The sequence below is a fragment of the Abramis brama genome, assembly GCF_963993115.1.
Source record: "Abramis brama genome assembly, chromosome: 8".
Taxonomy (NCBI): domain Eukaryota; kingdom Metazoa; phylum Chordata; class Actinopteri; order Cypriniformes; family Leuciscidae; genus Abramis; species Abramis brama.
In genome coordinates this window covers 30,746,094-30,772,672 of record NC_139970.1, presented here as the reverse complement: position 1 = coordinate 30,772,672, position 26,579 = coordinate 30,746,094, and the positions used below count along the sequence as shown (strand labels likewise).

The 26,579-nt window shown below is 39.4% G+C and overlaps 2 long non-coding RNA genes across 5 annotated transcripts in view; both read right to left on the bottom strand.

Moving 5' to 3' along the window:
- LOC311088341 overlaps positions 1 to 4,405 on the bottom strand; it is a 64,686-nt gene extending 60,281 nt beyond the window's left edge. Inside the window, exons 1-2 of the long non-coding RNA XR_014607492.1 lie at positions 3,961 to 4,405; positions 348 to 580 (exon numbers count right to left, since the gene is read on the bottom strand). This is a non-coding gene — a long non-coding RNA (uncharacterized lncRNA). The remainder of the gene's footprint in view (positions 1 to 347; positions 581 to 3,960) is intronic.
- Positions 4,406 to 11,153: 6,748 nt separating this feature from the next.
- The window catches only part of LOC311088340, a 48,550-nt gene continuing 33,124 nt past the window's right edge, over positions 11,154 to 26,579 (bottom strand). Inside the window, exons 2-4 of one of the 4 annotated variants that reach the window (XR_014607488.1) lie at positions 18,298 to 18,370; positions 16,553 to 18,162; positions 11,154 to 16,412 (exon numbers count right to left, since the gene is read on the bottom strand). This is a non-coding gene — a long non-coding RNA (uncharacterized lncRNA). Of the gene's footprint in view, positions 18,163 to 18,297; positions 18,371 to 26,579 lie in introns of all 4 variants that reach the window. The other 3 variants (XR_014607489.1, XR_014607490.1, XR_014607491.1) reach the window with 3 other exon arrangements.

Sequence of the window (26,579 nt, the reverse complement as noted above, 5' to 3'; positions counted from 1 at the left end):
GCCTTCCCTTCACGTGCCAAAGCTATCTCACAAATATGATTACATATTTCCTCTTCCAACCACCATCATGGATTACATTAGATCTTAAATGGTCCAAATGCACACCACACTTGAAACATACTGAAACACACATATGCGCGCACACACAAATTCAGGGCTCTTTAGCGTCCCCCTGCTGTGCCCCTCCCCTTCAAAGCTAGAGGGGATTCACATGAACCAAAAATGCTGATCCTTCACAAAAGCACCGGGCAGAGGGAAAGGTCATCCACAACAGGCCGGGAAAATGCATGCCATCCTGGCTTTCCCTCTAATACCTTAAAACCCCTTCACATTCCAGCCTAACCTACCTTTCCTCTAATGTACAGATTCTTCCGTGTGAGATTGCCAGCTCTCTGGACATCAGCCAATAGGAGCACAGGATGTGTGTTATCAGTGCCCTTCAGGCGATGCCACTTTGAAGAGTGTGTGACCGAGCGCTTGGGACGACGAGCTAAGCCGTTAACCACACCTTTGACCACTGTCGTTCCCCACGAGTCAACGGTACAGGCGAGATGGCCGATAATGTTTTCACAGGGAAAATCTAAACACAAAACACAACAAAAGACTATGTTTAGAGAGTATTCAAACATGTCACAGCTTTTGACCCATCACTGCCCTCAAGGATATCTGGTACAATACTGGTATAAAATATATAGGCCTATATATTTTAGGGGTGTAACGATACCCTTATGTCACGATTCGATACATATCACGATACTGAACTCAAGATACGATATTATTGAGATACTCCAAGACATATGGTAAAAGGTTAACAAAAAATGTACTGTTAATTAAAATGCAAAATTTGATATTACATTATGGGTGTAAATGAAGGCTTGGACTTGGTGCTGGTAACCCAATGCACAGGACAATGGTGACACCAGAATAAAAAGTCTGCACTCTGTCACTGACTAGATACATTTAAAATAATGTAGGCCACTTTGTACTGGTAACATAGGACATTTGGCATTATCAGGACCCACAAATATCGGGTCGGGTCGGGTAGCCTACGGACTAAAATTTGTGTTTCTGTCGGATATCGGGTCGGTTGTTCTGTTAAAGCGTAACTCTCACCAAAATGCAACCTATGGTCTTTTTGTGAATCTACCCGAGGCAAACTTTCGTTTAAAAGCATAGGCTAATTAGGATGGAAACCCACTTTTAAGATTGACCGTTCGTTTTCGGTCAAATTGCCTTTTGAATGGGAGTGCAAGGGGCAGACTATGATAGCATCAAAATCACTATTTTTAAAACACTAAAGCTACGTTCACACTACACGCGACCAAGCGACACGATACCATTCATTTTCAATGGGGAGCGGGCGACTTCCGGCGACACGCCCGGTCGCGACCGTTGGCGACTGGATGGGGCGTGTCTGGCGACGCGACAAAGTTGAGAAATGTTTAACTTTATGCAAATGAAGAGCGACTTTCGCGAGCGACAACCAATAGGAGTCAGTGGAGCACACGTGATCCGTCACTCTTCAGTGCAGTCTGACCGAGGCAAAATGAATGAGAAGTTTATTTTAGCAGTCAGAAACTGTCCAATAATTTATGATATGTCTCCGTGTACATACAGTGGTACTCGCCGTGCTGACTCCGAGCCCGAATGGTTTCGTGAACTCAGAAAGACCAGTATTTGCCCATTTTCTGCAGTTAAATAGCCGCAATAGCACAGGGCACTCGCTGTTTCTCATTCATCTTTAATATTATGCATTTTATGTACTGATTCCATTTATATTTAGACTTTTCCTTCCAAAATGTTAGCTTGTAGCGGCAAGAAAACAGATTTGTTGTCTACAACACGGAGTAACATCCGTGAATGTCACTCACAAACATTACTAGGCAACCAGTAGTGAGAACGCCCACTAACGACCTCACCGCCTGCCACTGGCGACATGCAGCGATAAAGTCGCTTGTAGTGTGAACAGGGCTTAAGGCGGCTCGACACAACATGAAACTTTGCTCGAAGTATCACCAGAGGCTCTACACATTAACTCGAGCATTGAGAACATTGATTTTGCAGGTTTGGTTTACATTATTCCATTATTTTTGTTCTTTGAGTCATAAAGTAACTCATTTCGTCTCATCTATTGAGAAGATAAGCCGCTCGACAACATGCTGCACATGAGTGTGCTCGCCAGAATGATACAGTGAATTGCGAACCGATTCAGACTGATATGCTATCATGCTACCCATTTTAACGATTTTTAATACGGTTACGCTCACATACAGCACCGTTATTTAAAGGGATACTCTACCGTTTTTTCATATTAAACTGGCACAGTAAGTCACGCCTGATCCTCTTCCCACTATTGACAGAAGTGAGAGGAAGAGGATCCGGCGTGACTTTTTACTGCGCCAGTCGAAGTACTTCCAAAAGTGCTATTACGCCATACATCATAGTTATCCTTTTTAACCCGCTTAGAAAAGCGCCACGTTTTATTTTGTGTCACCATACTTGGTCTTATAACTACTCGTGTAACTGTTTTTAAATAGGGAAAACGTTGATGTGTTTGGTCACTTCTAAATTCATTGCTGCTAGATACCACTGAATATACTGGGCTAAGCTAAGTGCTTTCAAAGTGTCACCGCGCGCTAGAGCGATTAAGTTTAATATGAAAAAACGGTAGAGTATCCCTTTAAGGGAAGAGAACCGCATTCCATAAACCGAACTCATACCCGTAAATTTCCAGGACTCACAATCGCATTCTCGGAAAATTCGTGTGTGAACGGAACCACAGTTTCCGGACTGGACAGTTAGTTTGTCTGTCACGTCACACAGTGTGAGAGAGCCGCTTTGCTAGGTGATTTGTGTGTGGTTTTGCTTTCGGTAACTTACAGCGAGTTATGTGCTGTGTATCATCTGAAAGTTCTTGATCCAGTCACTGTTCTCCGCCGGAGCGGTTCCCGTCAGTTTTGTGGTCTTTCCGCGACTCAAATGACGTGTCATGCGCGAGACGCTACGAAGGACGTAAGAAGCGAGTGCAGCGGTTAAATGTGTCCAGCTAGGGCCTGTTCACATCAAAGTTTTGTTCATAAAAAGAAGATTTTGAACTTGCGGCTCAGTTGGACTCTGTCATGTCAAAAATGATTAGACTTTTCAGTTTAATGGACCTCGCCATCATTGATAATAGTAATACATTTTTGAGCGCTCAAAATGCTACAGGGAAATGCTTGTATCATCACATTTTTTAAATTTCAGTACTGACTTGGTACATACTTTTGACAACACTAGTTGGAATGATAAATCACCTCCCTCCCAAAGGTGGCGGCTATAGGCGGCCGCCTATGTAGTAGGCCTACATGTGTGTTAGGTCAGTCCTGATTGTGAATAATATTGCATTTAAATGTTTTATTTTAAGGACATTTCCATTCAACTGTAGATAATAACTTTGGTGGTAGACACTTGGTGTGCTCACATCGAAATCTTTTCTCTTTTGGTTTTACACACATATTTAGTCCTGTAAAAACAAACATATGTAAAATAGAGGAATACAAGTTTATCCCGCCCTCCAGCTCAGATCCCACCCAGAGAAAAGACTTTACAAACGTGTGTTAATAATCTCTGCAGAAACAACATTTCACATCATGTGTGAAAGCCGCATCGTCCCAGGCTGGGGCTTTGGAAAAATAAATCAATAAAAAACAAAATAAAGGAGGAAGAGAGGGTAGAGAATGAGAAAGTGGGAAAAAGAGAGGTGTAGAAGAAAGAGAGAAAATGGACGGACCGCTGTTCTACAAATATTTGGAGATGTGGTGATGTTTTCATTGCTGACATCAACATAAATTTGTGCAACGGGGCCCAATATGCTCAGCAGGTGTCACTTTCTGTGAAAGGGTAGAAGTAGAAAGAGAAGTAGAAGATGGCAAGAGAGGTTTTGAGAGTGGGAATGGAATGAGAGAGGTGGAAGACAATGACCTTTGCATCTTTGAACTGGGCTTTCTCTCCCTCAGAGAAGTGTAGGTCATCCGCTCTCAACCCTCGGCCTTACCACCTCACACGCCTTCCTTCTGTAGCCATCTCATCTGCCAAACCTACAAACTCCACTTTAAACCACAGTCCTGACCACAGCACACACAGGCAGAAAGAAACACACACACACACACACACACACACACACACACACACACACAAACTCCACAGGAGGCAGAGGTTCTCTTTCTAAGAGGCTCTAACAACACATTTACATTGCAAAAAGAAAAAGAACAAAATATGAATGGCATCAAGTGCAGTGTTTAAAGAGAATATGAATAGACATGGCACTTTTTAATTGGTGAACATGTTAAGCAGTAGTCAATTATAACATGCCCTTGTATTGATTGATTCGAGTGCTTCCACACACATATACTGTTTACATTATATATATATAGTGTGTGTGTGTGTGTTTTGCATACATTTTATTGGTCTTATTCCTTTTATTAATTTCTCATCTTTATGAATCTTATTAATCTTTTTTAATACATTTGAGGTACTTTTTATGCCTTATGTTACATGATTATTCTTTTACATGTCATTGATTCCTTTTTTCATTTACATATATTCTTCTATATGCTCTGATATGTTTGATTATTTCCAAATGTAAGATCTTTTGTGTCTCTTCTGCGCTGTAAGATCGGTGTATTTTCCATCAGCATTGATTACACAATGTACCAAGGTATCAAAATATGTCTGTTTCTATTTTTTTATTATCAATGTGCTGCTTAAGTGATACATTTTGATGAATAGAAGTTTCAAAAGAACAGCATTTATTTGAAACATGAAATATTTGTAACAATGAAAAATTATTTGCTGTCACTTTTGATCAATGCTTCCTTGTTGCGAAAAATATGAATTTCTTTTAAAAAGAGTCTTACCCCAAACTTTTGAACGGTAGTATACTGTATACAACAATAACTATTTTACAAAACATTTTTGTACAGAATAATCATGGTATATGTTGCATGAAATAAACTTGTTTTGACATTCCATAACATTTTTAATGTAACATCATCATAAACCTAAGATTAGAATTAATAGCAGAATATCTCCCACAAGTCTGGGTATCGACCAGACCTGTTGATTCATTGCTTCTAACATTGCTTTCACACACATTATTTATTCAGCCATCTTGTCCAAGTCCCTGGACACTTCCTGGGTCAGGACTTCCTGGGCAGCAGCGCTGAGTCAGCAGCCAATCAGACAGCCCCTCTGGGGCTTGCCATGTCCAGAGGTATGCTTCCTGTTTTTGTCAGAACTTGTCAGGAGCCACCTGGCCAGTGCTGACCAAAGAGGGTCAGTTTGCTCGGGGGTCCGTCCCTGAAGGGAGTTCAGGGGGTCAAGGGAGCGGGTAAAAGCGACCCAGAATGACACACAGCATTGCCACAATGCCACGCATGAAGCGTGACCTGTTTAGCTGCAGAATAGCAAAGGCAATGAGGCTTAATCCAGTTAGTTCCAACAATCCCTGGGTCACTTTTTCAATGACAATTGATATACACAATCGAGGCTTAGTATACCATGTACATGCTCAAAATAGCCAAAATAGAAAGGAATCAGGCCTCCATTCACAGCTGCATCAGTCAAACCCTCACAAAGCCACAATTTCACCACATAAAAGATCATTGTGCAAAAGTGCAGGAGCAACAGTGCAGTAAATAACACAGCAATTAGCACAGGTTGCAGCAGCGATTAATAACTGTCCTGGCTCTGGGTCACGCCTGCTCCTCTGTGCAAGCGCAGAATGGGGGTTCGGGTTCCTGCTGCCCACAGCAGTCTGGACCTTTCCACTTCACCTCCTCCTAAAAGATGCCCCACAATGGCCTCCGTCTCTAATGAGTTGGCTTTTTGCGTGGACACTAGCACGCCGAACAGGTGCGACTGGGACTGGAGCCGTGGGGAGAATGGGAAGAGGTTTCTGTTTGTCCCTCCAGTGTCTGCCGGATAAACAGACCGACCAGCAGAGCAACCTTAAATTCTTTCAGGGAATAGGTGAAAGACTCTACAGCTGGAGGGCTTGAATGGACCCTGCCACACTTCACCAAACTCTCTAATGAGCAAAAGCTTGGCACAGGCTATTCGAAAGGACAAAACAAAAAGCCACTGTGGAGATAAAATGAGAAAGAAAGAAAGACATACCACACGGGTCATTATAGGGACATTCTGAAGGTTGAAGTGAAGACATTGGGATGGGTAGTTCAGGATGTGCGGATGCCAACACGGCTTGTCGTAATTAAAAAGCTTTTTGAGAGGTTTTCTGGGAGAAAAGTCTATTCCTGATCACTCAACCACTGAGAAGCATCATGTGAGTCTAAACCGAAGTCAAGAGACAATGGGCATCAATGAATAGAAAGGGTGCTTATTTTCAGTGAACTCTCTAATGCAATTTAGATGAGTGTATGTTTGGAGTAGCAGACGTGACAGGGTGGTCATTGTGTCTCTTTAGTAGTAGTGGGTGGCGGAAGCTTTAAAATAATGCAATTAAACACTGACCTCTTGGATACGCTAACACACCCATCTGGGTAGGCCTTGTCAATCAAGTATGACAAGAGAGTGTTCATTGTTGTATTCTGAGTTTTAAATGTAATACTTCAGCCAAAAAAATCTAACTTCCGCTGTTATTTATTCCCCTTAACGTTGTTCAAACCCATCTGATTTCTTTTTTCCATGGCATACAAATTGGGAAGTTTTACTGGTCGAAAGAATATCCATACGACTCATGCACTATATTCCATGTCTTCGCCCACATAGCAAAATAAATAAATAAAGCCGTCACTTAAATTGAATGCATCCTTGCTGAATAAAAGTAGCATTTTATTTTATTTTTTATGTTTTACATCTTACTGACCCAAAACTTTTTGTATATTTAAAAAATATATTAAAACATTCAAAACTATTTGGCTAATAGCTGTAATCGGAGTTATTCAACTCCCATTGCAAATCAGGTTTATTGGCAAAATGTACAGAATTTCAGCTCTTTGCAATGAACAAAACAAAAGTAATTGAAATAGCTCAACACAACAAATGTTTCAAGTGGTTTCCCCAAATTCAACTGAAAATGCTACTTTTAAGGACTTCTGCAGTCTCAAAATCATTCAACCCCTTCATGGCAAGCATCTTTAGTACTTAATAGAACACCCTATTGCTGTTATGACCTGCTGCAAACGAGATGTATAACCAGACAGCAGCCTCTGGCAGCGTTTCTGAGGAATCTTAGCCCATTCCTCATGAGCAATGGCCTCCAGTTCAGTAATATTCTCAGGTTTGTGTGCTGTAACCGCCTGCTTCAAATACCACCAGAGATTTCCTATGGGGTTCAAGTCGGTTGACTGTGATGGCCACTGGACTTCTTCCAGGACTTCTTCTGCAACCAAGCCTTGGTGGAATTTGAGGTATGCTTGGGATTATTGTCCTGTTGGAAAGTCCAATGACGCCCAAGCTTCAGTTTCCTCACTGATGGCATGACGCTTTCTCCTAGGATTTCCTGATATACAAAAATGAATCAATCTTGCCTTCCACATGCTGCAGGTTTCCAGTGCCAGAGGATGCAATGCAGCCCCAGAGCATCACCGAGCCACCATCATGCTTAACTTAAGGCAGAGTGTTTTTCTGCTTCCTCCAGACATACCGCTGATCCACAGGGCCGAAAAGTTCCAATTTGTTTTATTGCTCCACAGAACAGAATCCCAAAACTTTTGTGGCTTATTTAAATGATTTGAAGCATTTTACTTGTGCTTTTGGGTCAGTAGTGGTGTACGTCTTGGAGTTCTAGCATGGAAACCACATGCGTTTAGCACGCGCCTTACTGTGCAAGCTGAAACCTCAGTGCCTGTTGCCACCAAGTCTTGCTGCAGGTCTTTTGCAGTCACTCAAGAGTTTTTCTGAATCTTCTCAGAAATCTGGTTGCAGCCGTTGATAGCTTTCTTTTTCTGCCCCGTCCAGTGTAACCACTGTTCCTTTAACTTTGAACTTGCGAATTATGCTTCCAATGGTGTCTCTAGGAACATTTAATGTCTTTGCTGTCTTTTTTATCCTGTTTCTTGTTTGTGAAGAGAGATATCTTCTCTTAACTTTTTGGACAGTTCTTTTGACTTAGCCATATTTCTACACTCTAAAAACTGCTGGGTTAAAAAATAACCCAACCTTAACCACACGGCTGGGTCACTATTGGACAGAACACGCGCTGGGTTGGTTTGACCCAAGTGCTGGGTTTTACCATTTAACCCATATTTCTGGGTCATTCATTTGACCCAACCAGTGGGTGAAATTAACCCTCTTGCTGGGTTAAGTCTTACTCATGTGCTGGGTTATTTCTTGTCTCATTGCCTTAATAAAATTAGAAACAAATATTTGTTATATTATGAATGTAAAATAATTATTATCTCTATAATACAATAAACCAGAGAGGCCACTGTATGATTTAAATCTCATTTTTTTTATTTTATACATTTCTTTAATACTTTTCTTTATCGAATACAAATGTTAATCAATGTCAAAGGTCTGACATGTCCCCCTCATTTCATCCCTGAGGCACAGAATGTGCAGCAATTCTCCAGTCATCTCATTTTGTAAATATTCAACCATGTTGGTCCTCACCTGTTGATTACACAAGTCAAGTCATCTTTATTTATATAGCGCTTTTTACAATACAGATTGTATCAAAGCAGCTTCATAGTGATACTGTAACATGAATATAATACAACAAAGTTTGTTTCTAGAAGAATATTGCATCATCATCCACCTTAAGTAAGGGAGATCAATAATATTGTTGAATATTAAATGTCCCCAACTAGCAAGCCAAAAGCCAAGGCAACAGTGGCAAGGAACCAAAACTCCATCAGTGACAGAATGGAGAAAAAACCTTGGGAGAACCCAGTCTCAGTCGCTCAGTTCTCCTCTGGCCAACGAGCGAACAGTGTATGATTATGATCCATGCAGCATTACAGGTCAGAGGTCAGATTGAATAAGAACATTCAGAATATTTATCCAGTTTCATCTGGTTGGAAGTTGGAGTCATCACACCGGTATGGAGACGAGTTTGTTGAGGATCAGTCATGTCGATGAGGCCTTCACAGGGCTGATTAGGCTGGCCCTTCAGGGATGCGTCATGGATGGGTCCAGGCGCAGGTCCACCTTCTGATCTGGATACGGCCTGGATCCGGCTGACTTCAGTAAACTTCAGTAAACAGAAAGACAAACATTAGCATAGATGCCATTCTTCTTATTAAATAATGAGTACATCAGGAGTTATAGGAAAGCATCCCTGGTTTCAGCTGACCTATGTTAAATGTTGACCTATGTCAAGTTAAGCTTTTTTTGTGGAAGTATCAATTTATTATTGAATATGCAATTAAAATTATTGCAAACATTACCAAATGTGAAAAACAAACAAAATGTGTATTCAGCATTTGCAAACTGAATTATAGTAATAGTAATAAAATAGTAATTTGGACAAATATTATCAACATTAAGGCATTAAAATAAAACATTATTTTATTAAAAGTAAAATATTACTGTAATGTTGAAAGTGTCTTTAACATTAAAACTCACAAACCCACAAAGCTGCTCGTTAATCTCCTGACTGGCAGCGCTGATGATCGCCTCGTTTAGATGTTAACTTACACACAATAAAATGAAAGATGACATGCATTATGGTAGGGTAGGCTATCATGTAAGTTTACATTTTTTTAAGTTTTAAATATTGACGATCATTCGTTCAACTAAACGGGTATACTTTTCTTCTCAAAACTGGCGCCTGTCCATTTATTTCTCCTTTCCTCAGTCGATGGAGATTGCAAGTCATACATTTACTAAAAAAAAAAAAAACTAGGCTATATCAAGCTCTTGAAAGCCTTTTTTTTTTGTCAGAAACGATGGTTCGAGACATTACAGAAGACACACGCAGACTGCTGGAACTTACCTCAGTCATTTCTTCTGACGAGTATTTCTAAAACTACGCCAGCAGACTTTTCACTCACAACTCACTAGCTAGCCTACATTAAAGACTCATTTCCCGCTGATTTTACGTGCGAGCCCTGTGAGGGAAACTGCGCGTGTGGATTTCATACAAAACGCTTTTCTCACTTTTAAATACAACGTCCACAATGAATAGGCCTACGATAATTACATGATGAATTTAGAATTTAAACTACATATTTCAAAAAGGCTGCTGATATAGCTGGTTTAAATTCAAGGATTTAACGATGCGGCATATTGTCAAAAATTCTAACCGGCTAGCTGTGGTTAATTAATGTTTCACAGAATAAATACGTTACCCCTCACACTTCCATATCAAAGACTGTATGTTGAACAGTGAAATTAGCTTGCTGCTACCACCACAACTTATTAAAAATATAGGTAAACATCATATTAACTTACCATAAAACACTGCCTGCTCCGAGTGGCGTGCTCCTCGAGTCAGGTCAGAAGTGAAGAATCCAGAAAGTTCCGCAAAGAATGAAAAAAGTAACCAGTTGCTGGGTCAAAATAACCCAACCAGCGGTTTATTTGCGAATGACCCCCTTACAACTCATTTGACCCAGCATGAGCAACCCAATAATGTGTTTACAGTACCCAAAACAACCCAACTTTTTGACCCAGCACAATCAACCCAACAATTTGTTTACAGAAACAACCCAGCATTTTTTTGAGTGTAACATTCAGTCAAATGTGACATTAGCCAGTTCAGATATTTTATGTGTTCTAGCTCAAGCACACCTGGTGCAACTAATGAAGTCCCTGATTAGTTGCATCAGGTGTGCTTGAGACAACACCTGTTTTGCAGATTTGTGCTGTTGTGAGGGACTCCTATCAGGGGGTTGAATAATTTTGATACTGCAGAAGTCAATAAAAGTTGCATTTTCAGTTGATTTCGGGGAAACTACTTAAAATATTTGTTGTGTTGAGCTATTTCTATTACTTTTGTTTGATTTGTTCATTGCAAATAGCTAAAAGTTAATGTAAATTTTGCCAATAAACCAGATTTGTAAAGGGGGTTGAATAATTTATATTACAACTGTATAGATTTTAAAATATATTAAGACAAATATATATTTTGATAAGTTACATGAAATTACATTTCCTTTATATTTATACAGGTATTTGACTATCAAATATATTTAAATAAATTTATATTTTTAAAAATACATTGTAATATTTATATATTTATATAATATTTCTATTTTTATTCAAGACTGGAAATATATTTTCTTGCACCTTGAAATACATTTTGTAATTTATTTCGACATTTGAAGGTTAAAACAGAACCATTTTTCATTTTGAAAACTGCACTGTTCTTTTTAAATGCTTTATTTAGTTAAACTCCCACAACCGCTGTCATACAGCAGTCAGAACAAAGTCCCCCAAAATATTTTTGTCCAATGTTGCAGGTGGAAGTATCTCTCTCCACCTCACAAAGACCTCCAGAGCAGCTGAAGACTAAACAGTACATTAGCATTATGCTAACATAGCCCAGGATTAAGGAACATAAAAGGCAGTAAAGCCTTGGTAAGACTGTCTTCAGCAGTTGGCAGCAGGAGAAATCAATGTCAGAAAGACAAGCAAGGCAAGTCTACTTGAGTCACTCTAACAGGAAGAAGAATAGCTGGGCCACACAGAAAGAGAACCTCCTTTTCTTAAAACACTACATTGCACTTGCATAGTAGAATCTCCATAAAATACATCCAAAAAGTGTGTAGTTCAGCCTCGATGAATCAATAAATATCATCATAAATGCACAATTAGGGAGAAATTTAAGCAAACGTTTAAAAAAATCTCAGGGATTGGCTGCCATTCAGTGCTTTTCACCTGTCAAATTGACACTTTTTATTTTTTTGACGCTCTCACTGCTTTTCTCCACTCCACAATCCTCTACGGATGTTTCTACTGCAGCCTCTATAGGGAAAGAATTGAAAACACTTATTTCTGCTGAGTATTTTATTTTATTAAATTTTATTTGATGGAATGCTAAAAAGAAGGTTTTCGAAAGTGATGTGAAAGTGTCTTGAGATCACACACATCTCTGAAAAAAAAACAAAAAACAGATGAGTGTGCTTTCTGACACAGCGACATGGCCTGGCTGCAATATTGAGACAAGTGCACGGCATATGAATGCGGATCACCCACTGAAACGCCTACAGCACAAAACATTCCTGCACCTTCCTACCCGTCTAAACAAAATAAATCAATCATGTTAAAAACCCACACAGAAACACGCCATGTCAACACTAGGCCTGATATAAGATGGATCGTAATTTTCTAAGTAGATTTTCATGTTACATCCTTGGCCATTACAACAGAACACAAATACAGTGGTGAGCTTTGATCACAGCATGGTGAAAAATTTATGAAGAACAAGATGGCTAAGGGATACCAGATCGAGGTATCAGTAGGCAGGACAGAAGGTTCTTGGATGTGAACAAAAATGTGCCGTCACACTTGTCTGCTGCCAAGAGAGAGACGAAGAGCTTCCAAAAAAACCTTTAAATCACAAGCTGTAGGAACAAGACACATTTGAGACATTAAATACCTTAACACAATCTGGACGTTAGGTTTTTGCAGCTCAGTAAATTCATGTTCCATTTGTTTATATTTAAAATGTGTGTGTGTGTATATATATATATAGTGTCCTCAAACATTTTTTTACGTGGCCGCATAAATAATTTTTTTTTTTTTCGCATCTATTTTCTGATTCCCATTCTAATATGGGTGGCAGTAAGCACAAGTATATGCATTTAAAATGAGTTTTAGGAATGGAAGTGTTTCATATCCTTACATACTTTTAAATTTGGGTTTTGGGTCAGACAAAAACAAACAACAAAAAAGGTTATTGGAGATTTTGAGTTGATGAGCAGCCCTCATGCATTCAGTTCCACTTGGTTCCACACAGATAAGACAGGAATTTTAACACACTCAAGCGTGGACTAATTAAAACCCCACACTCTGTGTTGCCAGAACAGGAATCAATATGCTTATTTAATTAATCTATACATCACACAGGCACACACAAGATCAGCCCCAAAACAGCTCACTTGGCTAAAAAAAAAAAAAAAAAAAGAGAGAGAAAAAAGACAAACATTCGCTCTCCATTGTGCTTGAAGATAACATTGAATGTTTGAAACTGCTAAAAGTTTGTTCCTTGAGGGCTTACAAAGTCAATTACATACAGAAACACGTATACTGTGCACGCTATATCACAAACACGGGCCCTTTTCACTAATTGAATCGAGTTCAACGGCATTAACAAAAGAATCTCATTATCTATCCTTCTCCAAATGCTTTGCCCTCTGGAACTCTTTCACACTTTCAGGCTGCTCAGAAAACTCGGCTCCGTAAAGCAGGTCCCAGGCCTGTGAGAAGTGCTAATTTGTAAACGTGCCTGTGAAAGAGAACAGAAGGTTATTAATAATTCCCTTGACCTTGTTCAAATCAGATATCACAATGAAGGGTAATGTTCAATAATTGATTTACTCAGGCTCAGTTGTCTCTTTAAGAATGATGATTTTTAAACATGTTGACACTTTCGCTATAGTTAAGGAAACTGTCTTATTAAGGGATACTGGCAAAAACTGCTTGAGATTTAAAACCGAATGTGGGCTTACTTTTCTTGAGGCCTGGATTTTATATTCTAATGCGCAGTTTCTGGCAAATTGCACTGAAACCCCTGAAGGGGTCTTGAGGGGGTGTTCTAAATTCTGTCATTTGAAATGCAAAAGGTTTCAGTTATATATAAAGCACAGAAAACATCGAAAGCTGATGTACTAATAAACTTTAGACAAAACTGCAGCAGTGATTTAGAGTGCATCTCTTCATATGCCTCAGAGAGTTCCTTTGTAAATGATGAGATGCTAATTTTTTTACATTTATTTAAAAAGCAATTCAGAAATCGAAGAATTAAAAGAATACAATTCTTGAAAAGAAAACCATTAAGCAGTTTGGGAGGAAATTAAAATGGTAAATAACAAATTGAGTTCAGACATACAATGTCATGCAGTGAACGTAAATATTTCACATATATTTGAAAAGATTTATGTAAAAATTTAAGTAAAAAAAAAATTCAAAACCGCATAAAACAAACAAGAAAAGAGTACATTTCTAAACGTTTTAAAGAATATTTTTTCATTCTTTTAAAAGATGTCATAGACCCTCCTACATTGGCTTTGACCTCAAACGAGGATCTCGACCACATATTTTCTCTCTCCTCAGCTGAGACTACAGTTCACTCCCCTTTCACTTTCTCAATTCAGTCTTACCCTCTGTTATCTAACCCTCGTTTCTTTTATTTCTCCTTTTGTTTTTGGCCTCAAAATCCAATTAGGCTTCATCTGAAACACCAGCAGTGTGGGAACTTTATCCATTCATGAGGGGAGATAACTAAACTAATTAAGCCTAGGTTCCTCTCTGAAGCTCGCTTGAATGTGCAAATTAAAAATGAAGACACAGCCTAGATTAGATTAGATAGGCCATGTAAATAAGAGGAGGACGTTATCTTTAAATGCCACTAAATTGTTTTCTGCTCCCTCTCGGCACCCGTTTTTTACACCTCCTCTCACAGACACTTTTAATGACGCCACGGTGCAGGGAGGGAGGGGAGAGGGCAGAAACAGTGAGAGATCTGGAAAGCGGGGCCATCTGGGCACACTGGCTGGGTGTTAGTAGTGCCAAACAGGAGTGAATGAAGGTTGGGGTGATTTTCAGCAACATGTGAAGAAACGCTGGCTGTTTGCTCTAATGGCCTCCTCTCCAGCAGAGTAAACACAAACACTAAGCCTGCTGAGTCCTGTTTACTCCAGTTAGCTGCCCTCTCTAGCCCACAGGACCACCCTGTGCTCTCTAACACACCCATACGTTGCAGCCAGGCCCAAATAAGCTTCCTCTTGGGGCTTATGGCGCGTCCAATCAATGGACGGGGGACTGGACAGAATGCTTCTGTTTGAGAGAATGAAAGGTTGATTAGGAGAAGATCCAACATTGTCGGGCACAATGTGTTCATCAGTCAGTATGTTAACATGCACTGTACAACACGACACAATGCGCCATTTAATATTTGAAGGATTAAATTACCAGGCATTACCTCCAATCCACCAACTGTAGTCTGATTAACAGTGCATACATTGCCATTCAAAAGTTTGGGGTTAGAAAGATTTTGTTTTTGAAAGACGTCTCTTATGCTCACCAAGGCTGTCTTTATTTGAACTAACATACAGCAAAAACAGTAATATTGTGAAATATTATTACAATAATAATTTTTTTTTTCTGTTTTAATATACTTTAAAATGTAATTCAATCCTGTGTTGGCAAAGCTGATTTTTCAGCATCATTACTCCATTCTTCAGTGTGATTCTAATATGCTGATTTGGTGCTCAAGAAACATTTCTCATGATTGCCAATGATGAAATAGCTTAGCTGCTTAATGTTTTTATGGAAACCATGATCATTTTTTTCAGGATTTTTCGATTAATAGAAAGTTCAAAAGAACATAATTTAAAAAACAAATTTTATATATATTTTTTTGTAACATTACATGGGTCTTAACTGTCACTTTTGATCAATTTAATGCATCCTTGCTGAATAAAATAATTTAGACAATCACATTAGCTAAGTCTATTAGTGCAGCTTCACAAAAATCAGACTGGTATGATCTGCAAACGACAATTTTAAAAAGACAAATTATTACTTTTAAACCGCATGTAAAAGATTCTTAATGTGAACAGACACGCAGGACCAAGTGTGAAGTCAAACTGTGAAAATGTTAACGCGAGCTTTATATCTATTCAAAATCTTTAGAACTACATTATATTCTTGTTTTTCAGCCCTGTTTGCTAGGAAATTCTGGGAAAATTCTAATTAATTGCTTTAGAAATTTCCCTTTCACACAATCAAAACATGCACTGAAAGCAAAGCCTACCAGCAGAGAGCAACTTAATTTGAAGCTTTGATCAAGTAAAATTAAGAGTATGACGACTGACCATGTTTAATATTACATGGGATCCGTACTATCACAGTGAAGAGGCCTAAAAAAAACCCATTTACAGCTCTAAAGCATGATCAGATGAACACAGAGTAACATGAAGACCCAGTAGGATGTCAAACACGAAAATCGTGCGTTTCAGAGGCGGATGATTGAGTTCAACGGGACTTGATGACAAGATGATTACAGTTATTATGTTGGCACGCAGAAACATTTCGAACAGGAGATTCAATTAAGCAAGCGTCATACTTGTAAATTTAACCCACAAACGCAGCACTACAGAGCCGGAAAACAGCAGCTGTATTCGTAGGAACGAGCCTACGAGGCTTCTTTTCTCTCTCGCTAGCCTTACAGGCCTCCTTGATAGTCCTCTGCTCATGTCAGCCACTGTCAAACGAGTATCATCAGGATCATCCTGACTGTTTCACTGCAGAGAGAAAGAGAGGAAATGTGAAGGGTGATGTGCCAACGGAAGGGGTGAGGGAAGAGGAAGTTGTAGCATGAGATAGGCAGCAGGGGGAGCAGCTCTTCTATTGATTGGAGGTAGTGATAGAGGAGGCTTCAAACCTGCTGTGGGGCGGCCGGGCGAGACCGGCCAAAACACCCAACTACGGCTTCACTTCAGCGGGCTCTGGAGGGGCCGTCTACACAATCCTCCTCTGTCTCCCCACTGCTCTTATGTGGAAATCATTGGCTTTGTTGCTAAGCAGGGAACAGATGACGGGTGTAAATAAACTTCATCCTGTATCGCCGTCTTCTAAAATGACAATTTTAGTCAAAAATGGATGCTAGAATTGTGAAAAGAAATTCAAAGACAATTAGCCAATATTTTGACAATTCAAAAGCTGTAATGACTAAAATGGATGTGCATGTGAGTGAGATAAAAACTACATTTCACTGTAAGAAATTAAACAGACTGCAATTGAGTATTGGACAGCATAGCAACGGAGATATAAATGAGACCATCTGACCACAATTAATACCTGACTCATTCAATTCCTGGAAAGATTTATCTGTTTATTTAGTATAAAGTAAAAGTATTTGTCATTTTAAATTGTGAAGTAAAAGGCACCTGAATGGAAGGGGGAAATTGGCAGAAAAGGTAATTTCCTTTCATTAACTCGTCTGCTCTGGTAAGTGCTTGTTAAATTTAGGGTTCACCAGATCACACTGAGGTGTGTGTGTGTTGTGGCCAAAAACATCTGCTAATGAGAGATTCCTGATGGAAAATTGGCTGGCGGACAGAACTAGGCGCAGCTAAAATCTCAAAATTTCTCGGTGGGAAATTTTCTCTTGGCATGTTTAATTCGGTCACTATGGATTTTAAATATATATTTGCATGCATGTGTATGTGTGTGTGTTCTGCATCTAGGCCTTTCCTATCCCCATTCATTTTTAGCTATGCAAGGGCATTCAGGCGAGGCCACTCAAGTCAGGAAGTGTTAAACTTGCCAAATACAGACAATTAAGAGCTTTTGACACAAAACCGAGAACTGAGAATCTGCAGAGCTGCTATTGAACGAGGTTTAATACTCTTTCATACTTTCAGAATTACACACACATACACATACCGCAGGGTTGTTCACCTCCTCATCTTTGTGTTAGCCTCTAACCCCAATATTTTAACAACAGGAACGCAAGACTTAAATTGGGTGAAACAATTTTTCCACAGCCGCTAACCATATTAAATCACGGCCCCCGGAAGAGGCTTTGCTTTTGCAGCAGCATCATTAGGGCTTTAAATGTTTTCAAAACATCCCTCATTAGCAACGGCCCTTCCACCACACACACACACACGTACATCCAAAAACAGTGAGTTCCTGGATCTCATTTCATGGTAGGTAAGAATTTGCAACAGCGGCAACGTATCAAAAAAGGCCTAATCTGTTATTCCCAGAGCTGACAGCTAACTGACAACACCTAGTCTTTATAAACACACACATCAGTGCCGATGACTCTGTGACGGAATGACAGACGTGAGATGAGTCATTTGAGGTGGCTGGAAGAATAGACGTGTGTTGGTGTGTGTGTGAAACTCTCCTCACCTTGACCAGCCCACGCGCATGGGGGCACGACACTGACCTTGGCATCTTGGCGATTAATTTGCCCCTGATCTTGTCTCCCATGGTTTGAGTAGCATGTGTGTCAGGTCCGATGAAGGTGACACCTTCTGCTGCCTGCCGAGATAATAAAGGCTTTACCTTTACAGCTCAAGCATATCAGGTAGAAGCAGAGCATGTTCACTCGCGTGTAAATATGCGTGTGTGAGTGTAGGTGGGCAAAGAAATTCCACTATATATGCTCATTCCTACCCATTTTCTTCAGAGCAGCTCATCGTCATGCGAACAAAGCTGGAGATATTAGCTGGCAGACTTCCGGGCCCATCTAGATCAGAGAACAGTGGTAGTGAAGGGAATGGTTAATTACAGCCTGACGCCTCGAAGAGACTCTGAGCGGAGCAGGAAGGCAGGCAGGCCGGTGGAAATGTGATCTGCACACTGAAGATGAAACTGTGGAGAACACAATGTCTGCCTGCTAATTTCTGCTTGGATGATCCTGCACTCGGACATCCCCACTGCATTTCAGAGGTCATACGGACTGAGAGGAAGTTATACTGTAAATATAAAAACTGACATTACAAGATTACCAAATTACAAAATTATGGCCCGGTTCCACAGACAGGGCTTAGATTAAGCCAGGATTAGGCCTTAGTTCGATTAGGGTATTTAAGTAGCTTTTATAAATGTGACAGAAAAAAAACATTACTGTTGTGCATCTTGAGACAAAACAATGGCACTGACATATTTTAAGATATATCAGTGCAAGTTGCTTTCAGTTAAAACAGCTCAAACATGCATTTTAGTTTGGGACTAGGCTTAAGCCTTGTCTGTGAAACTGGGGGTAAATACAAGGAATATTTATTTATTTGATTTGTTTACTTAACAGGGAATGCAGAATAATATTGCTACAATTTCAAGCAGCCGATGCTATATATAGAGGCTTCTAGCCAAAGGCTTATTTGCAGCCCCAGTCCCTGGTGAGGCTTTAAAAAAAATAATAATAACAAGAAGCTGAGACTATCTGCAACCATCAATGTTCACAAACCTGGTTTTGTATGAAACTTTTCTTTTTTTTCTTTTTTTTGGAAAACTGCTCAACTCTGTTTGCATTTTCAGTTCAACTGGCAAACTGTTCCAAAGCAGTGCACATTTAACTAAAATAAGGACTGTGCAAATTTAGTTTTTCTCTTCAATACAATGCAATTCTGATTAAATGCACCTCTTGTAGTGATCCCCTTATTACTCTGTTTGGATATTAATTGGCATATGATATCTGGAGCGAGATTGTTTATATTAAAAACATTTTAATAAGAGACTGATTTATAACATTTTCAAAACTAACAAACTATATTTTTGTCAAATATTACAATGATGCCATCTAATTTATTTCTTGTCCAAAAAGTTAAGTGTTTGTTTATAAAAAGATCCAACAGGTTTAATAGTCAATTAATACCAGATTATTTTTGTATTGTTGACGACAGGAGTGATTTCAAAACTTACTGTGTTTTATATTATAAAGAAATATTATCCAGAAACTATTACACACAGTAAGAAATTAATACAGTATATATTTTTTTCTATGATGATGATGATTTTTATTATTGATCATATTCATTATAAATTAATAAATATCATTATTAATATTATTTACACATAATATTATTTTATATTTTATATTAGTTACAGTATATATATATATATATATATATATATATAAATAAATAACACACATTTTATATTTATATTATTTTTAACATTCCCAGAGGAACAATTTCTTCTGCTTCCCACAACAGCGCAGACTTTAGCCAACCGTGATGTTGTGACATCTTACAAATTAACCACAATTAAAAGTTCATGCTCTCCAAAATGTCACTCACTTTCCCTTCACAGGTCTCTATTTACTTAAAACAAACCAGAGAGGGGCTGGAGGGGGTGACAGGAGCTGTTCTTCCACTGAAAACAGGTGTTTTACTGCCAATGACTGTGAACAACCACATTGCAGCACACTTTGGCATTTGTGTGTCAGTGTGTGTGTGTAAACTGTGTCCAATACCACTGTTATCATGCCATTGAGGCCCTGCAGAGGAGGATACGTGCCCCCTCCCCAACACACAACCTTTACTTTAACTCACTTTTCCCTCATCCCCATTTACTACAGACTCGTAACATAATAAAGGGAACCTGGAGAAGTAATCCTCAGAAATCTGCTTTCCTCTCTCGACTGCTCCTTCAGGCAATACAGCACGAGAAAACACTTCATTTGAATTCTTAAACTGTACAAACTGTGAATGAGCTCCTTTTAGCTGCAAATGTCATTACATCTCCATTTCCAGGGGAGAGCAGTAGGGGAAAAGAGGCTCTCTCACATTCATGACAAACCCTTTTAAATAGGGCACAATGGGGCAAGGGGGCTGATGAACCCCCCACCCTCAAAAGGCAGGGGCCATAATATCAAATGTATTTACCTGGCACTTATGTTGCAAATGGGGTTCTTTGCTCTTACTCCACAAAACAAATACACACTCTCGAGTGGCGCTGACCCTTTTGAGTGCACTTGTATCGCTGTCTCTTAAGAATTTAAAAGGATGAAAAATGAAAATTTGGTCATAATTTACTGACCACCATGTTGCTCCAAAAATGTATGAATTTCTTTCTTCTATAGAACATAAGATATTTTGAGAAAGTGTTTTATATTATGGAAGTCAATGGTTGCCAAAATGTTTGGGTTACCAACATTCTTCAAAACATGTTTTTTTTTTTTTTTTGAAGAAAGAAAGTCATACAGGTTTGAATCAACATGAGGGTGATTAAATGACGACAAATTTTTCATTTGGGGTGAACTAAACCTTTAAACCATGAATTGTGTCATGTTTAAAATAAATAACAAAAGTAGAAACTCTCTGTGATCATGTTTTTTTTTTTTCACTGCTGAAAATCTTTATTCTTAAGAAACGGTCGGGAAATCCATTCAAGACTGGTGTGTGCTTGTCACAATGACATGTGAGGTGTCCGTCCATATTCACAAACAGCAGTGAGAAACATTAAACATGACATGAGAGAAATCTTGACAATCCTAAAAGCCGCAAAACACAAGCACAACATCTTGCGGGAAACCAGCCAAACCAAACATGGCATATGGCAGCCATTAAAGTGATCCGGCATCAGAGCCGACTTCAGCCATTAAAAAAGCCACACACAGTATTTCTGCTTGATCATGTCACTTTAGCAGATCTAATTGGCTACGTTCTGTCCATGTTTCACAGCAACAGTAAACCACACTTCCCAGCCGGTCCCTTTCATCTCAGCAGAATTACATTAGCGCAGCTGTGTTCGACAGAGGCCGCAACACATCACGACAGCTAAGAACACTCGGAATGATTAGAAAAGCAATAAATCCCAGCTTTCACGAGCTGTGCATTAGCACGTTATGATATTTAAAATCACAGCCTCATCACTGTCAGCCGTCAGATGGCATTTGAACGTAAGTCTAGGTATTTTGAAAATTATGAAATGTGAAATTTGAGGTTCAGGTTTTCAGATAGCCCATTTTCTGAGCTACGTTGTGAATTAGCACATGCTAGCAGGCAGTCAGGGGCTGAGACGATTAGCGATGCATTGATATTCCCTGAGTGTACGTCCATTCACGACTTCACTCTGTTCACCCTGGTAGCGATCGGATCAAAGGAAACTTTCCTCGAAGCACATCTGATCAAACTCCGCCGTGCTTCAATCATACACAGCCACATTTGTATTCCAACAGTCATTCTACTCAAAGATGCTATTTACAATACTATACTTGTAAACCAGCACAACTGTAGGACTTAAAATGTATTTAAAATCACAAGTTCTATATATTCTATATATATAGTCGTTTCTAGATGGAAATCGCCAAATAGCCAGTCATTCAGTGAATCTGAATAGGGCAACACACATACACACACTCACACATGTTTGACTACCACTGAGCCTGGCACAAAAAAGGAGAAAAAAATGGCAAAGATTAACTTATTGAGGTCTCCATTGCCATAGCAACACAGAATAGTTTTGATGCGTCTCCCTTCACAGTCAATGAGGTTTGAACGTCTCACGGAGCAGATAGCTTTTCCGTGGCTTGTTACTAAGGGGGCTATTTAATGCAGATACTGCTGTGCGTCTGAGCACAGATGGCTGAATACTCGAGCATGGCCACTTTGAAGAGAGCTCCCGTCCACATTTTCAGGGGGCCGCTTTGCAACACTGATCTGAAAGGGGGGAATGGTTGTTAATAATGAATAAATCAACAATGGGGAGAATAGCCCAGGCAGAAGCAGTTAAAATGGAATAGCGTATGACTCTGGAGTGATGCAGCGGATTAAAACATGATGGTTGTCATCGCTCGCTGTATGATCGGGCCGTAGTGATATGACACACCAGAATCAAGTAAATATGGGTTTGGGAGAGATTCTAATCAAGCGGACGTCATCTTAATTGAGCTGTCTGTCAAACTGAATACTGTTGTTCTGTTTTTTGTCACGGCATATTACCGTATTACTCGTAGATGCATGCTCTTACTGGACAGCGTAACGGCTTCGTTTAGTCGCTCTGGTGTGGAGGAACATGCTGTGGGTTTGGCCCATTCAAAATCGTGCTCGCTAGCTGTCATGGAATCGTAGTTGAATATTTTATTTCCTCTTTTTGCAGTTTATTTTTGAATATTGTATGAGCAGGGAGAAATATAAGAGAACAAAAATCTCCCTCACATTTTTTGAGTAAACAACGTGCTCATTAACATGCTAATTTTCTCACCAGGAATATGAAAAGTTGTGCAAAATACACTCCATTTGCAAAAACACTTCCGTCCTCACAAAAGAATTTAATTACGCCGTAGGACACGAGCCATTTAGTGCGCACCGGCAGCACTGAGACAAAACAGACACACACCAAGCATATATCCAAAACATAGCAAACACCTGCCCTCACTGAAAATCCCCACACCTGTGAATGTTGCTGTGTGAACATCCATGTTTGACACGTTTTCCGCGGTTGTTCATACACGCACCTGAAGATATTGTTGACCCTGTGGCAGTGCCGCCACCCCTTTCCCGTCGCTCGGGCCTATCCCCCCGACGCTGAAGGACGTGGCCGACAGGTGAGTGTAAACAATTCATCACTACTGTGACACCTCCACATCTGCCAGGCACAACAGGGCCAGGGAAGCTGTCAGTCACCTCAGCCAGCCTGACTCCCCTCAGCCTCGCTGGAGCAGGACCACTATTACAAGCAGATGTTTCCTTTTATGAAAGCCGCATGCAAGACTTTCAGACCCCTTGGAGACCTATAGGAGATCATAATAAATATCATTATTGCATAGATTTGCCAAATATCTACACAAATATAAAGTAACACATTATAATACATAATATGTTTTGCTTGAATATACCGTTTCTGATAGTAGATTTAACTTTTTTTTTTTTTGGCAGTTTGTAGATATGAAAAACACAGAAAGTTTAAAATCATGTATAAAGGGACCACAAATTCAAGAAGCACAAGCTATCAAATATATGCAATAATAATAATAACACCATCAAAATATGATTATTATTATTCATTAGCTGTTGTTAAAATTATTGTAATTATTATTATTATTATGTAATTTCTTAGGTACAGTTGTTCAGATTCTATAGCATTAATAAAATAATACAATCAACAAACATATACATTTGTCCTATTGTATTTATTTTATTAATATTACAGTATTTTTTTTTTGCTGAACTATACCTACATAATCATATTCTAAAAATATTGAAATAATAATAAGTGAAACTCATCAAGTAACATCTAGTTTGTCTATAACTTTAGTAGGTCAGTCGGCGGCTGAATGTATTCTATCTCTGAAAGACATCGACCTCTGCTTGATATGAAAAGCTCTCAATTACAAGTGTCACTTTGTGATGGCCACCATTGTCTAAATACACAGAGGCCTGAAGGAAAAAGCACCTACAGTGCTGGAACTGTGGCAGGGTAGTATTTTCATACGAATGAGGCTGACTAACAGGTGATGAGTGTCAGACCCACAAGTGGCCCATTGTCACACAGAACAAGGACAATATGAAGCCGAGTTGTTCCATGCCCTCTCCAGCAGGGGCTGGGATCATGTGCGACCACAGCCATCCATCACCCAGGCTTTAACAATAACCCAGAGCTATGTCTCCCCATGTACATGTACTGACCCCCAAACCCCCTTAAATACACAATGATATAGTAAGCAAACGAATACAATTACAGGACATTCCAGATACACACCCTCCGTCGTACGCCAACCTCACAATGCACCTTATTCTTACTGTGGCTTTTTTTATCAATTTTGATGTAAATCAACCCCACATGGTGGTACAACTCAAACTAGATCACGTACTTAAGTACTATACGACAGATTAACAAAACCATTGGCATCAAGGTCTTACAGGTTGAGAAACTCAAGAGCAAATACTCACAAGGGACTCAATAACAATGCTGGGGTCCTGGTGGGCCACAAAGCCCATCGAGGCCTTTTGTTTCCAGAGGAGGTCTTGCATGACAATTACAGACTGACAAGCAGAGCAGGGGGTCAGAGGAACCTGGGACAAGGCCGTATTGTTCCTCTCCCTGTGCACAAGGTGCACCTCCTTCTTACCGACAGGAAACAGAGAGCCGACTAAGAATAATCTGGGCAGGCCAGAGGGTTTTCAAACAAAATTAAAACTAAAAAAGGCCTTCATTTAACAGTAGAGCTTACCTGTTTTGGTTTGGGGTGGAGAGTGGAGGAAGGAGAGAATGAGGCAGGGAGTAAGGGAGAAAGAGACAAAAAAGATAGAGAAAGCCACTGTGTGAATTAACCCGCCATTTTCCTACTCTTTAAAAGGTAATAATTATGGAAGCAGCTGGAAACTTTTGCAGCTAGAATGAAAAGCTAAAAGCATAGCTCCCATTTGATTTTTGTTTGTTCTGCCTTGAATGGCCATTGGCTGGCCAGCAGAGGGGTTTCATGGTTGCAGGGGGACTGCTCTTCTTTTAGGGTTTTTTTTTTTTCATGCCTCAATTTTTTTTCTTATCTAACACATACAAATTGAAGCAAAAGGAAAGACATGTAAATGTTGTGACATACAGAGGGGACTGCGAGTAAACAGAGGTAGGTGAAAATTGGGCAGGGTGGGGTAAAATCCCCTCAGGTAACAGAGGCAAAGATACCCCTCCCCTTTTTTGGAGATTCGCCCCCTTTTCAACAAGCTCGTCAAAATAGCGAATGCGCATACGAAAAGCTGGCATAGATGGTGAGTGTCTGATTATTAACATAAAAGCCAGATATAACAAGTTAACAACCATGGCCAGGAAACACAAAAGAGCCTCTATTAACTGGATGTTTATAGTTATTTACTGCTACAGAGAGTCCTTTCCTCCTGCTTTTCTCTGGACAATAGATGAAAATGGCCTTTTTAACATATGTCAAGAGCAGTGGTGAGGATTTCCACTACTAAACTGCTGAGGGCTTGACCTGAGTCCAGGTTCCCTTTAGACTGCTGGGAGGTTGGACGGCATACTTGGTTAAGATGTGAGAAGCCAGACCAAATTAACCTAGAAGTCGGGCCATCGGCCAAAGATTGCAGCTGCAGACAACAGGTGTCTCCATCAGGGTTGTGTACCATTCAGAACTAAATTGAGAATGGCTTTTAAAGTCAATCTCTGAATTTGAATTGAGCTAGCAAATAGGATGTAAAATTGCATAGAATTAGAAAGTAAAATTATAATAGATAGATAGATAGATAGATAGATATTGAACAACTCTAGATAGATAGATATTGAACAACTCTGAAGTGGAAACATATCTTCAATTTGATAAGATTAGTTTCAAAGCTGCACTTGACAGAACAATCCATGCATTTACCATGAAAGTATACTCATGCATTAAATATAAAAATATAAACATAATTAGTGTATCAGACTCAATATCATGATATTTTGTGGCAGACAAAAATCTGGCAGTCGTTTGTAACTGCTAGGCCTTTAGGAAAAATCCTTTCATTATATGAATAACTTTTTAAGATGGTGATTTTCCATATTGAAATACTTTCCATTGTACTCACAGTTTGACAAACTCCAGTTTCAAAAGCTGTGCTTGCCTCATTTCATACAACGTTTGCCATAATGCTAATCTCACTTGTTGAACTAGGAAGCAAAAACCGAGCCAAGTATTCTAACATTTATGTCATTTTACGCTCCAAAAAAAATATTTGAGTATTTGAAAAAAAGTAAATGAGAGTGCTTGGCCTCAGGGAGTTTTTTTTAATTTTTTTTATCTTAACTAACAATTAACGATTTCCGATGCCTGAAAGAATCAACTTGTTCGACTTGAACCGGGGCTGCACAGACCGATCGGTGAATGACATCAAAGTACAGGGTTGCCAACTCTCACGCATCTGGCGTGACAGTCACGCATTCAGCCTCAATCTCACGCTCTCACGCTTAACAAAGAAATCTCACGCTAAATTATTATTTTTCTGTGCTGTATTTTTTTTTTC